The sequence below is a fragment of the Crinia signifera genome, chromosome 19 (genome assembly GCF_055691185.1).
Source record: "Crinia signifera chromosome 19, ASM5569118v1, whole genome shotgun sequence".
Lineage (NCBI taxonomy): Eukaryota > Metazoa > Chordata > Amphibia > Anura > Myobatrachidae > Crinia > Crinia signifera.
In genome coordinates, this window is record NC_139226.1 from 59,653,090 (window position 1) to 59,666,703 (window position 13,614).

Consider the following 13,614-nt stretch of genomic DNA (forward strand, 5'->3'; position numbering starts at 1 on the left):
ATACATTCTTCTGGATGACTGGGATGACATTTGGGATGACATTTGGGATGCCATTTTTATTTTTGTGTTACTGGTAGTGAAATGTTTCAACACGTGTATAGTGTAGGGGGGGGTACAAACTTTATTTCAACCCGGGGGGTATGTAGTGTGTAGTGTGTATGTAGTGCAGAAAAAAAAATACTTTATACAAAAAAAAAAAAAATTGAAGGGGTTAAAAAAAAAAAAAAATTGAAGGGGTTAAAAAAAAAAAATTGAAGGGGTTAAAAAAAAAAAAAAAAGGTCCTGCGCCAAAAATTGAGCACAGATGTTGGTCAGTAACGTCCGTCACTGAACAGCGCTCAAAGGCAACAGGAATTTGATCAAAAAAAAAATAAAAAATAGATCAACCCTGTGCCGAAAAAGCTGATCAGTGATGTACGTCACTGATCAGCGAACAGTGGCCACAGGACACCCACAAAATCACAGTGTGTGTAAAAAAAAAATTAAAAAAAGACCCCACAGCACCCACAAAAAAAAAAAGGTGATCAGTGATGCGACACTGATTACCAGTGAGGGGCAGCAGGTGCACAACCTTTGGTGCAACTGACAGTGCAACTGGCAGGTATATATAAAAAAAAAAAAACCTCTGCACCCCCAAAAAGTTGCTGATCACCTCAGATATAGTGATCAGCACAAAAGGCGGGGGCAGCAGACACAAAATTTAGCACTCTCTATCACTCTCTGTCACTATCTCTCTCTATCTCTCTATCTCTCACTATCTATCACTCTATGACACTGCAGCAGCAGCACTGACAGTTATATATATGAAAAATAACCCCTGCACCCCCAAAAAGTTGCTGGGGGTGCACAAAAGGGGGGCAGCAGACACAAAATATAGCAGTCTCTATCACTCTCTGTCACTATCTCTCTCTATCTCTCTATCTCTCTATCTCTCTATCTCTCTATCTCTCACTATCTATCACTCTATGACACTGCAGCAGCAGCACTGACAGGTATATATATATATATATAAAAAAAACCTGCGCCCCCAAAAAGTTGCTGATCAGTTAATTTATACTGATCAGCACAAAAGGGGGGGCAGCAGTCAGTTATATAAAAAATATATAGCACAATCTGTCACTATCTCTCTATCTCTCTCTCTCTATCTCTCTCTATCTCTCTATCTATAACTCTATTACACTGCAGCAGCACAAAATATAGCACTCTCTGTCACTAGGCCTCTCTATCTCTCTCTCTCTATCTCTCTCTCTCTAACTCGATGACACTGCAGCAGCACAACACAGCACAACACAGCACAGGATGTCACAAGATGAAGCAAGATCCCAAGCAGTGATCAGGTAAGTATTGAGCAAGGTTCTGGTCAGTGTATGGCGGCAGCTGGGCACGGTGACCGCACTGCACGCTATTCCAGACCGGAATGGCGTCTGCAGTGCAGTCAACGTTAGTTTAAACCCCCCTCCATGGCTGTGATTGGTCCGTCGGTCCGACGAACCAATCACGGCCTTTGGGGGCGGGCGGGGTGAGGTGGGGTGACACCAGTGTCACCCTTACACCCCGCGGTGATTGGTGCTGTACTTTACAGCACCAATCACCTCCGATCCCGTGTCACCGGCGAACGTTATTCGCCGGTGACACAGAAAACGCTGTGAATGGCTGTTCACACTGAACAGCCAATCACAGCGATCGCCGATGGGGGGGCGGCATCGCAGCCCCCCCTGGGCATGCAGGGACATGTCTGCTGTCAGGGACAGCAGACATCGTCCCTCTGTCACTGCGTCTCTAGACGCAGTGACAGTTTGAAGTCATGACGTATATATACGTCATGTGTCGGGAAGTACTTCCCGGCCATGACGTATATATACGTCAAATGTCGTGAAGGGGTTAATATATTTATTAATGACCTAGGTGATGGCCTAGTGAGAACAGTGTCCATCTTTGCAGATAACACCAAGTTATGTAAGGTCATTAAATCGGATCAGGATGTAGTCTCTCTACAGCAAGCCTTCAATAGCCTGGAGGATTGGGCAGCTAAATCAATATTGGTGTAATATTGATAAATGTAAGGTTATGGATTTGGGGAGCAGAAACAAGCAGGTGATCTATAAATTAAATAAGGAAAATATAGGGGGAGAAGGATTTTGGGGTGCTCATTGGCAGTAGATTTAGCAGCACTGCCCAATGTCACAGAACAGCAGCGAAGCAAAAAAGGTATTGGCACGCATAAAAAGAGGCCCGGGAAGCCAGTGTAATTGCCACTTTATAAATCATTGGCCACTGCCTCATCTAGAATACAGTGGACAGTTCTGGTCACCACTCCATAAAAAGGACATATTGGAAGTGAAAAGGTGATTAAGGGTTTAGGGTCATTGGGTTATGTGAATATGTGAGCCAGGTTAGGTATGTTTACATTGGCGAAGAGAACTGGACACAGGACACTAGGTTGACAATAGGAAGGTTGACATGCATTGGGTCACCACTAAAGGTCGACATGCATCAATGTCAACACACCTGAAGGCTGACATTGGGTTAGGTCAATAGGGTCATTAGGACAACACATTCATTAGGTCGACATGGGCTAGATCAACAGTCAAAAGGTTGACATGCGGTTTTTCATGGGTTTATTTTGAGCCAGCATGTGCCAACAGGTGGAATGGGCATGGTGGAAGAATAAAATAGTGTGTCAATCGTAGCAATGCACCAGGACCAAAGCATTGTGAGCGCAGCGAGATATGCAAGGGAACTCGGTGAACTTTTTTGTGTCCATGTTGACTGAGTCCACATTCAGGACTAAAAACCATTAAAAAAACCATGTGGACATTTTGACTGTTGACCTAATGCATATGTCAACCTAACCCCGTGTCGACCTTCAGTGGTCAACCCAATGCATGTCGACCTTCCCCTTGTTGACCCTATGACTGAGACCCCAAAGGCAGATAAGATCAGGGCCGGCGCCACCACTAGGCAGCTTTAGGCATTTGGTGGGTCAGCGCTATACTGAGGGTTTTCGATTAATAATGGATGGATCTCACATAAGCTGATCTTCTGGTTTCAAAAAAAAGTTCACAATCTCCAGTATTCTTCCTTCCAGATGTTGACCTTGATAAAGACCTTTTGAAGGTCGAAACGCGTTGGTGCGGTGTCCATTTTTGTTTGATCTATCCATTGGAGGTACTGGCAGCCTTAAACAACCACCTTCCAGAGGTAAAATTCCCCGGGTATTCCATCTCATCCTCGGTGGGTTTGTTGTAGATACATCTGGCACCAGTTATCCCATGGTGTGTGTTTTTTCTTATTAAATGTCAATAAATATATTTTTTGGATTTTAATTGAACGTGATTGAGAAGCCGTTCTTTTACAAAAGAAACCTTGATGTGAGTGGATCTACATCTTTACATGTAAGCATACAAGTGAGCATCATTCACCCTTACCGGCTACTTCCTGACTATTATTTACCAATATAAAGAAACCTTTATATGTGGGGGTAACAACTCCTTAATGTAAGCTTGATTGTAAGCACTATTTGAAGCCTACACACGTGGTGATCCCCATAAAGAAATCATCTGCACATGGGTCATAGGAAAGGACGTTAAAGTACCCCATCCCTTCTGATTCCAACTATCCAGACGTACTTCACTATATGTACTTTCCATTTTATGTTTTCATATCTTCGGGAAACATCTGGAAGGAAGAATACTGGAGATTGTGAACTTTTTTTTTTTTTTTTTAAACCAGAAGATCAGCTTATGTGAGATCCATCCATTATTAATCGAAAACCCTCAGTATAGCGCTGACCCACCATATTCTGTATTGTGTTTAGATAATTGTATGGACAGGACGATAACCCCTGTAGGTGGGTAGGCTGCTTTTTAATTGCGCAATAGAAAACATTCCTCTGTGTTTAGCTTTAGGCATTTGCCTAGGGTGCCAGCCACTAGAGGGTGGTACTGAGCTGCAGCCACCTGTCGCGCAAGCAGCAGCAGCAGAAAAGCTCTTGCCCAAGGAGAGCAGGAAGAAGAAAGGAGCTGCCAAACCCAAGTACCAGCAGCTATTCATCCTTCCAGCAGGGAGCAGCAGATGAGCCGTACCCCCGCCCCCCCTGGAGCATGCCCATGGATCAGTGTTAATCTGCGGGTGGCACCCGCTGACTGCCCCCCCCGCTGATCGTCAGCGGCAATGTGCAGTGGGTAGCACCCGCACCCGCCCCCCATGGAGGCCGCCCGTGGATATGATCAGTGGGTGATGCACCCACCCCCTTGGAGCATGATCATCCATGGGTGGCACCCACTGCCGCCCCCCCCCCCCCCCAGCGGGTCAGCGTTAATCTGCAACCACCCCCCCCCGCCTCTTTATCTGGTCAGTCTGTGCCATTTTTTATATCATCATACTTAAATGTGTGCCAGTGCCTTGTAACTTGATAAAATGAAGGCTAAATGCAGTTAAGTGATGCCAGGCTCTTTCAGATACGTGCAATTAGGCACTTCATGTGCCAAGTTTTGCATGTGATAAATCACATGCCAAGCAATACTTGCGAAACGGCAGTCTGTGACCTTTCACCTTACCATCATAGGCAGCACGTACCAGATGACTGCTGACGGCATGTCTCTTTTTGCAGCACCGTAACCCAGCCGAGCGCTCTCTCTCATCTTTCCAGAAAACAAATCAGAAACTGAACGACCCACTTTACGTTTTGTTACGGATTTCTGTAGAGAATGGAAGGAGCTACAGACATTAATAAAAAAACACTTGCACATACAGTACTCCAGAGTGACAAGGACCTGCAAGAGACAATTCCCAAACAACCACAATTTAGCTGCAGAAGATCTAAGAATCTTGAAGACAAACTAGTGCAAAGCCACTTTGTAAGAAATTTAAAACCTGAACCAAAACTCAAGGGCACCTTTCCATGTCAAAAATGTAAGGCATGTAGCCATATCATCAAAAGAGAACAAGTATCAGATAGATATGGAAAAACTCATAAAATCCGCCAGTTCATGAGTTTCAACACAGTAGGGGTAATTTACTGTTTGGAATGCCCGTTTGGGCTTAAATATGTGGGAATGACAACAAGAGCATTAAAATGAAGAATACTGGACATCTGGGGAACATCAGAAATGCAAAATGGGGGAAGAGGGAAAGAGGACTCTTTTTGTGGGGCACTCTTGTATCTGCCCCACAAAAAGAGTCCTCTTTCCCTCTTCCCCCATTTTGCATTTAAACCGGACTCAGGGGAGCACCACCAACACACAAAGACCCTTTACCCGATCAGGGACATTACGTCTAGAAAAAGTTGGTACCAGGTCACTCAGGCCGAATCCCACCAAAAGGTGAAACGGGTCTCTCTTGACTTACTTCACAATAGGTGGGCATAACCTTGTGCGGTTCCCAAAACCCTTCCTTCTCGAACATCAGAAATGCCCAAAGTGACAAACCAAAATTCAAAAAACTAACGTCGGTGGCATGGCATTTCTTGGCCTTCCATTAAGGAATACCCACAAACCTTAAAGCCTATGGACTAGAACAAGTAAGACTGGGCATCAGGGGAGGAGATCTCACCCTCGAATTACGGAGAGAATGCCAATGGATCTTCCTCTTGTACTCCACCAACAAGTGGAATCCACCCAATCTCCCCTCTCTTATTACAACAATAAAAAACTCCCAGTTTTTTTAAGCCTTCCAATACAACCTACAGATGGAGCCGGGCTCCCTCTTGCTGGCGATCCGCCAGCAGCCCGTCGTCCATCTGACTGAGACGCGCGTGCGTCTCACGCGCATGCGTGTCTCAGTTTCCGGGCGGCGGGACGACGGGAACCCTGTCCGTCTCCGCTTTAGGGAGACGGACAGGTTTAGGGGGGGGTCCGGGGAGGTGGTGGGGACCCCGGGTGACCACCGACAAGCCGGCGTCGCCATTACCATCCCCTGCAAAGAAGAGACCAACTCCATCTGTATATAGTGTGACATACCAATGTATACTGTAATATTGAATGACCAGTGCTTGAATCTATGTCACACATACAAATCATACTGCTATTTCTCACCATAAGTTCAACCTCATCAGTTTTCCAACAAATAGGCCACTCATAAGCCAATTCTGAGATCAAATCCTTTAGACTTAATTATCAATACTTCATCACTCTCCAAAAATCAATTATCACTCTTGTTCAACTTAAATTTAATCCTCACCAACACATACATCCATCTATTATGTGTATGTGTATATACGTATACATATATATATATATATATATATATATACACATACATTAACAATCACTATTTATGACTATCACAATCTGAGTGACTCCATAATTCTTAGCACCCATAAACTTATTCACCATAGACTCTACAATACATCACCCACAATATCTCCCTCATCACATCACCCATGGTCACCTTCACCACTTTCACAACCACAACTCACTCCTACACTGCTGTGCCAGACTATACGTTCATCAAGTTACTTAACAAAAATAATTATGATTAAACACAATCTTTCTTAAAATTATCATATATTAAATTCTATTTCACACACATATTTAAATTTAAATGATTTCATTCTTATATTCATATTATTTCTATTTGCATTCATTACTATTAATAATTTTCATTATTTCTTTATGAATATTATTCTTTCAACACTATCTTCATTTAGGCCGTCCGACATCAATTTAAAACTCTTTTTTTTCACTACAGCATGAGATTCTGGGATACATGTAACTTCTCAATGGATACAATGTATATTATTAAATGTTGTTGCCACCAGCCAGAACGCAGTGATTCTCCACTGCTTTATTACATCACCACTATTCAAACCAGATTAAATCACATTGATATTATTACAATACGTATGCATAATTCTGTTCTGTACCAATAAAGAGGTTCAATTAGACCTTTCCTGTCATCAAATACCTAATTATGACACAATCTAATTAATTCCAAACTTTTTGTTCGGATCCAATAGGAAGTTAAGTAAGACTATTTTATCAATTTTCCAAAATCCTTTTCAATAAGTAATCTTACTGCCGTATAGCCCCGACCGCCAAGAGTAACATGCACAATTTAGAGCATTATAGAAATCTTTAATCATGGGCAATACAAACAGCAATTTACATCCTGACAGGCATATAACAAGCCACGCAGGAAACAGACACCAGCACTGATGAAGCAATACTTGCGAAACGTCCGTCTGTGACCTTTCACCTCACCGTCATAGGCAGCACGTACCAGATGATTGCTGACGCCATGACTCTGTCTGCAGCACCGTAACCCAGCCGAGCGCTATCTCTCCCCGGTGGGCGGACACGGTTACCGCTACACTCTCATTACCCCTTTCACATTGCACTTGTAAGCCGGTACATTGCCGTTTTTTTTTAGCATTTTTAAAAAGTACCAGCTGCAATGTGAAAGGTCCCCAGTCAATTTACCGGTTACAGAATACCGGCATTTGAAAACGTTTTAAAAGCAGGATCCTACACGGTTCTGAGCCGTTTTTCCTGCAGTCTGAACAGCCCAGAACCGGTTTGAACTACACATGATAATCTGCACAAGGGTCATAGGTTGTCTCCCTGCATGTTTTCACTGCCCACAAGCCGGAATTGCACAATAGAGTTTTATTGCAAAGAAGCCGTTTTTTAATGGGTGAAACGGGTTGAATGTGAAAGGTACAAAAACAGTATATAAACAGTAATATACTGGTTACAACATGCAATGTGATACCCCTTTCACACTGCACTTGTTTAACGGTATATTGCCGTTTTTTTCCCACTTTAAAACGTTTAAGGCTGCAGTGGAAAAGCGCCAGAGTTGATTTACCGGTTAAAGATAACCGATATTTCAAAATGTTTAAAAAGCAGAGTCCTACACGTTTCAGAGCTGTTTTTTTATGCAGTGAGAATGGCTCTGAAACGGTATTTAGTAAAAACAACAGATTACAGACCTGTGATAGGCTGTCCCCTGCATTCTGCCTTGAAACGTGTTCAGGGGATTAAATGGGTTGACTGATGTGAATGGTACTTAAACGGTATTTAAAATGGTAATCTACTGCAATGTGAAGGCTCATACCCCTTTCACATTGCAGCTGTAACACGGTATATTGCCGTTTTTTTAGTGTTTTAAAACGGTTCCAGCTGCAATGTGAAAGCTACATTGTCAATTTACCGGTTACAGAAAACCGGTATTTTGACACGTGTTAAAAGCAGGATCCTACACGTTTCTGAGCCGTTTTCCCTGTAGTCTGAACAGCTCAGAAACGGTATTTGCTACAAATGATAACCACACTTGATCCCCGCCCACAAGCAGGAAAAAAACATTTAAAATGACATTGTATGGCTTTCTATGGGTGAAACGGGTTGAATCTGAAAGGTACAAAATGGTATTTAAACTGCAATATACCTTTACATCATGCAATATGAAAGGGGTTTAACTGGCTTTTGACCAGTTTTAAGACACGTTTAGAAAATCGGGTTGAAAGCAGGTTTTTGCAATGTGAAAGCAGTATTAGACTCGTTTTAAATGCCGTTTAAAAATACTGGTTTTTAAAACGTTTTGGCAGTGTGAAAGCGGTATGAAGGGGTTTAACTGGCTTTTGACCCGTTTTATGAAACGTTTACAAAAATGGTTTGAAAGCAGGGTTGCAATGTGAAAGCAGTATCAGTGTCACCAGACACTGTAAGGTACCTTCCAGCACTGCTGCCTCCCTCTCTCCTATCGTCTATGGCACACTGCGCTACAGGTACATGCGAGGCAGTCTGTCCCCCACCTTCTCCCTCTCCCTACCCCAGGGAATCCCGGCTCCCGCCAGCATGCCGCTCACTCTCCACCTCTGCTACAGGCAATTGGAGAGCAGCAGCATACAGCCGGTGGATGGGGAACCCATTTTTCTGCTCTCCACACACCCCACTTCTCTCCTCTTTACCCCAGGGAATCTCTGCACCCACTCACTCCCCACCTCTGCTACTAGCAAGTGGTGAGCAGCAGCGCACAGTCGGTGGACAGGGACCCATACCATCTTTCTCTTTTCACTCCAACACAGATATACACTCATCCTGAGTGTGAGGCCGAACACTCTGCACTGGCACCATCCAACAGGGGTTCGTGCCACATCTCTTCTCAGGACAGTAGTTATATATCCCTGCTCACCCCCATACTGAGATCCACGGACCCACTCACTTGCAGCTACCTTGCCCCAAATTCCGAATAAGCAGCAGTCCTGGAATCAGAGAGGGTATCCTTCTCACCATTCCGTCACCCTTTTCGCTCCTATACACACAGGTATTACCTTAATTAAATGTACATTGTTTTGGTCATATGAGCTAAATATATTGATTACTCAAGGAATTAAGGTATAGATGCAGAATGGTAATTGTACCAGATTCAATATCTACACACACTAAAAACAGTTTTCTTGTTCTATAAAAATAAATATCTGTTTAACAATACAATTATAGAGAGCAATTATCCTAATTGGCAAATAAGGAACTTAGTGGCCTTCTTTATCTATTTTCTGGTCAACTGATTTATCTCTTGTGAGCCTAAAGCTGTGTACACAGGGGGCGATATATCGCTCGGCGATATATCATTGAGCGATATATTGCTCAGTATCCCGTTTGCATCAGCGACCAGAGATGGTCGCTGATGAAAAATAAGCTGCCGGGGGAGCCCGGCAGTTTAAATCAGCTGGTCGCAGGAGCATGTTCCTGCGACCAGCGATCACTACAGGGGAGAAAACGGGAGCGCGCACCCAGCGATATATCACCGGTGCACACTCCCATTGCTGGTAATATGGTCACTCAGCGACCATATTGCCGGTGATATTAGCAAAAAACGCCCCCGTGTGTACACACCATAAGAATTGTTACCCAGCCGTGCTAGGAAACAAGTATCGAAATTTGTTACATTATTCACAAGCAGTTAGCAGAATAATATACTAAGTTGCAAGTTATTGTGTTACTCTAATTATTGGCTCATATCATCTGTGGAGCTGTTGTTTGACCATAAGCAACATGGTTATACTGAATGATCACCCTTATTATCTGTATTAAGACTGATATTTATTGCTAACCCATTATTGATTAATTGTGGTTAACAGAAAAAACATTTTCGCATATATTGCTATTGAAAGAATAATTCTTGATACTAATTAAAATGTATAAAATACACTGCTATTAAAAATAATATAGATCAGTGCCTTTCTTGTTGTATCATAGTGTGCATCCTCTGACTTTCAGAATATTACACTATAATTGTGCATTATTCAAAACTTTAAAATTGGATGAGTGTGTAGGACACTTTTTCAGTGCCACACATCATTTTTCTGTTTCATGTTTAGTGTGTTATAGTGAGGATGCAGTTGGAATCCCGGCAGTCGGAATCCCGGCGGTCGAAATCCCGGCAGTGAAATCCTGACCGCCGAAATCCTGCACTTTGTCCCTCTGTGGGTGTCCACGACACCCATAGAGGGAGAATAAATGAGTGTGCCGAGCGTAGCGAGGCACCGGGCCTGCTGTGTGGCGATCACAGCGAGCCCGCAAGGGGGAGCGATCCACGTCCCCCCCTTGTTGGGATTTCGGCGGCCGGGATTTCAAACCAATCCCTTATAGTGTGTCCATTTTATTCTTCTATTGCTACTAATTAATATTAAAAGTTAAGTTTAAAAAACTTTTTTCAAGCAGTGCCCCCAGAAAAAGAGAGTACTTTTTCTTCTTTTTGTTCAAGTACATTTAAAATTGAGTTAGACAAATTTTTGTTGCAGAAAATGGTATCCATGGGTATAATCATTAATTATAATGTACTATAGTGGACTTAGATTGGACAGAGACATTGGGGTAAGATCGGAGTCTTACCCCAACTAAGATGGGAGTTCTATTGAAAATGGGATTTTGCCCATAGAAACCAATCAGATTCTACTTCTTATTTATTTAGCACCTGCTTGAAGATAATAGATAGAATCTGATTGGTTACTATGGGCAACATCCCATATTCAATAGAACTCCCATCTTAGTTAATTTACCCCTTTGAGTCATTGGGGAATCTGGTTTATAATTAATAGACAGTAACCTCATCCATGTCATTTACACCACAGTAGGTTGAACTTGATGGACTAAATCTCTTTTTTCAACCACACAAACTATGTAACTAATGAGGTCAATTTATTTAGCACGGTGAGGTGATAAAGTGTCTGGCTTTTATCACCGTCCAATCAGCTCCTACCTGTCATGTTTCAAACCAAGCCTGTAACTTCACAGACAGGAGCTGATTGGCCGGTGATAAAAACCAGACAGTTCATCACTTCACCGAGCTTAATAAATCTACCCCTATGTTACTAAGAAAGATCAACACAGCAATATAAACAGATCCACAAGGCACACTGTAACTGCATTCCACCAAAGGAGCCAAAAACAACCGACTACACAAACACAATTACCAAATAAGAAGTTGCTCATCTAACACATGCCACACCACAAATACACACCAAACCACTTTACTACAACATTAAAACAGTTTAAAAATAAAATACATTACATAATACCAATAAAACATAATATACAGTAAGTTAAGCAAAATAAAATATTATGTTGAATGCATACTGTACACCCAAAAACTACATAAAAAAACAACTAAAAAGTATATGTAAAAATCACTAACTTAACATGACATTCATAAAAAAATCTGGGGCTAATGTGATTTTTTTCATGTGGGGTCCAATATATTTTAATTGTTTCTTATGGGGGCTAGTGTTATTATTTCTTTTTTTTCACGTGGGGCTAATAGATTTGTTTTTTTCCCGTGGGGGATAGATGGTGTGCCTTGGCAATTTTAAAATCTTGTGCAGTGTGCTGCAAATGTAAAATCCCTGGTATATTTATTGCCACCATATTATAGTGCTCTTGGAAAGTGTCAGTTACATAGCTAACAGTTCTCTCCTGGTATCGCTGCACCAACAACAACACCAATGCCATTTCTGATTACTATTGGGGTGCTTTATTAAGCTATTAAACAGACTGATTTTAGTGTTCCCTGACAGAGTTAAATGAACAATCGGACTTAAATGCCAAAACATCAGTGACGTGCGGTGAGGTTTGTGGTTGGTGAGGCACTGGCTTGGTGGAGCCAGTGCCACCAGGCTCTGTGGGGAGCATTGGGTTCGGGCTGTTTCTGCACTGACAGGCAGGTGCGGTAGCTGCCCCCTGCATAAGCAGCAGAGACCTGGCAGAGCGGCTCCTGGACCCAGCGCTCGGCAAAGACCCGTCATTGCTGGCTCCACCAAGCCTCCATGGGATATGCCCACATACCTTTTCACTTAAAAAACAAACCATGCAGCCAAATGTACTAACTAGCCTCTTAAGGGACAGACTTGTGTGTGTTTGTGTTTTGACAGAGGTGTGTGTTTGTGTTGCGACAGAGGTGTGTGTTTGTGTAAAGTGACAGAGGTGTGTACGGTGTGTTTGTGTAAAATAAGTATATTTTTAAATGAAGTACTAGCGTCCGAGTTCAGTGGCTGTGCGGGGTGATGGCCGAACTCTGAGTTTTTTTTTAAAAAGGTCAATCAATGCATGGTTTTGCCTTGTAAATGTCTGCCTCTTTAAAAGAACTTCTGAGTTCAGCCAGCACCCCGCACAGCCAATAAACTCAGAGGCCAGTACATTGGGTGAATATACTTAATTTAAAAAACACACAGAAACAGTGCACACCTCTGTCACTTTACACAAACACACACCTGTCACTTTACACAAATACAGATACACACCTTCATGCCACTTAAAAAAAAAAAACAAATAAACACCTGTATGCCACTTAAAAAAAAAAACCACCCTCCACAATTGCCAAACACAAATTACCGTTTAGCCCAGGCATTGCTTACCCAGGCAGCAGACAGCATGGCAGCAGTGACCGCAGCGTCCCATCCCGGGACAGGCACCCAGACACAGGACAAGAGCGCTGGGCGGGAGGCAGTGAGTCCCTGGACGGACAGTAATGGGGAGCAGAGCGTGTGCCTGGTGGCCAGATAACAGCGGGAGCTGGCGGCTCGGCTCAGCCCAGCTCCGCCCCCCACACCCGGCAATACAAGTCAGCAGACGAGCTGTGCAGTGGTTGCACGGCTCGTCCACCTTTAAAAACTTCACTGTGCTATAAGCGGCACCTCACCTATAGAAGAGCCATGGTTCAGGGACGTGCTTTCTGCCTTTATGAAAGCTGCCCCTGTCACTGAGACAGCACCACTGTGCCCAATCACTTCTGCCTCAGTGACAGGGGCGCGCTTTCATATAGGCAGAAAGCACGTCCCTGTCACTGAGGCACTGCTATAGGTGCCGCTTATGCATTTTTTTAAAACAAGCTTTTACAGCTCGGTTTTCAGCCCTGCCCACTGCCCGCCCCTGTGTCTGTTACTGTAATATGGACAGCGGGAGGCACAGTAAAAAATTATTCTAATAATACAAAGCATATACTTATGACACATAATATGTGTCATAAGTATTTTCTTTGTATTGTATTATTATATTAAACATTAATGACAGGGGAGACTCTGCCACCCCTGCCTCCCCTGACTGCACGTCCCTGCAAAACATACAGTATAGGGTTTGCAGAAGGACCCTGGACCAGTAGTAGCTGTCATTGTTG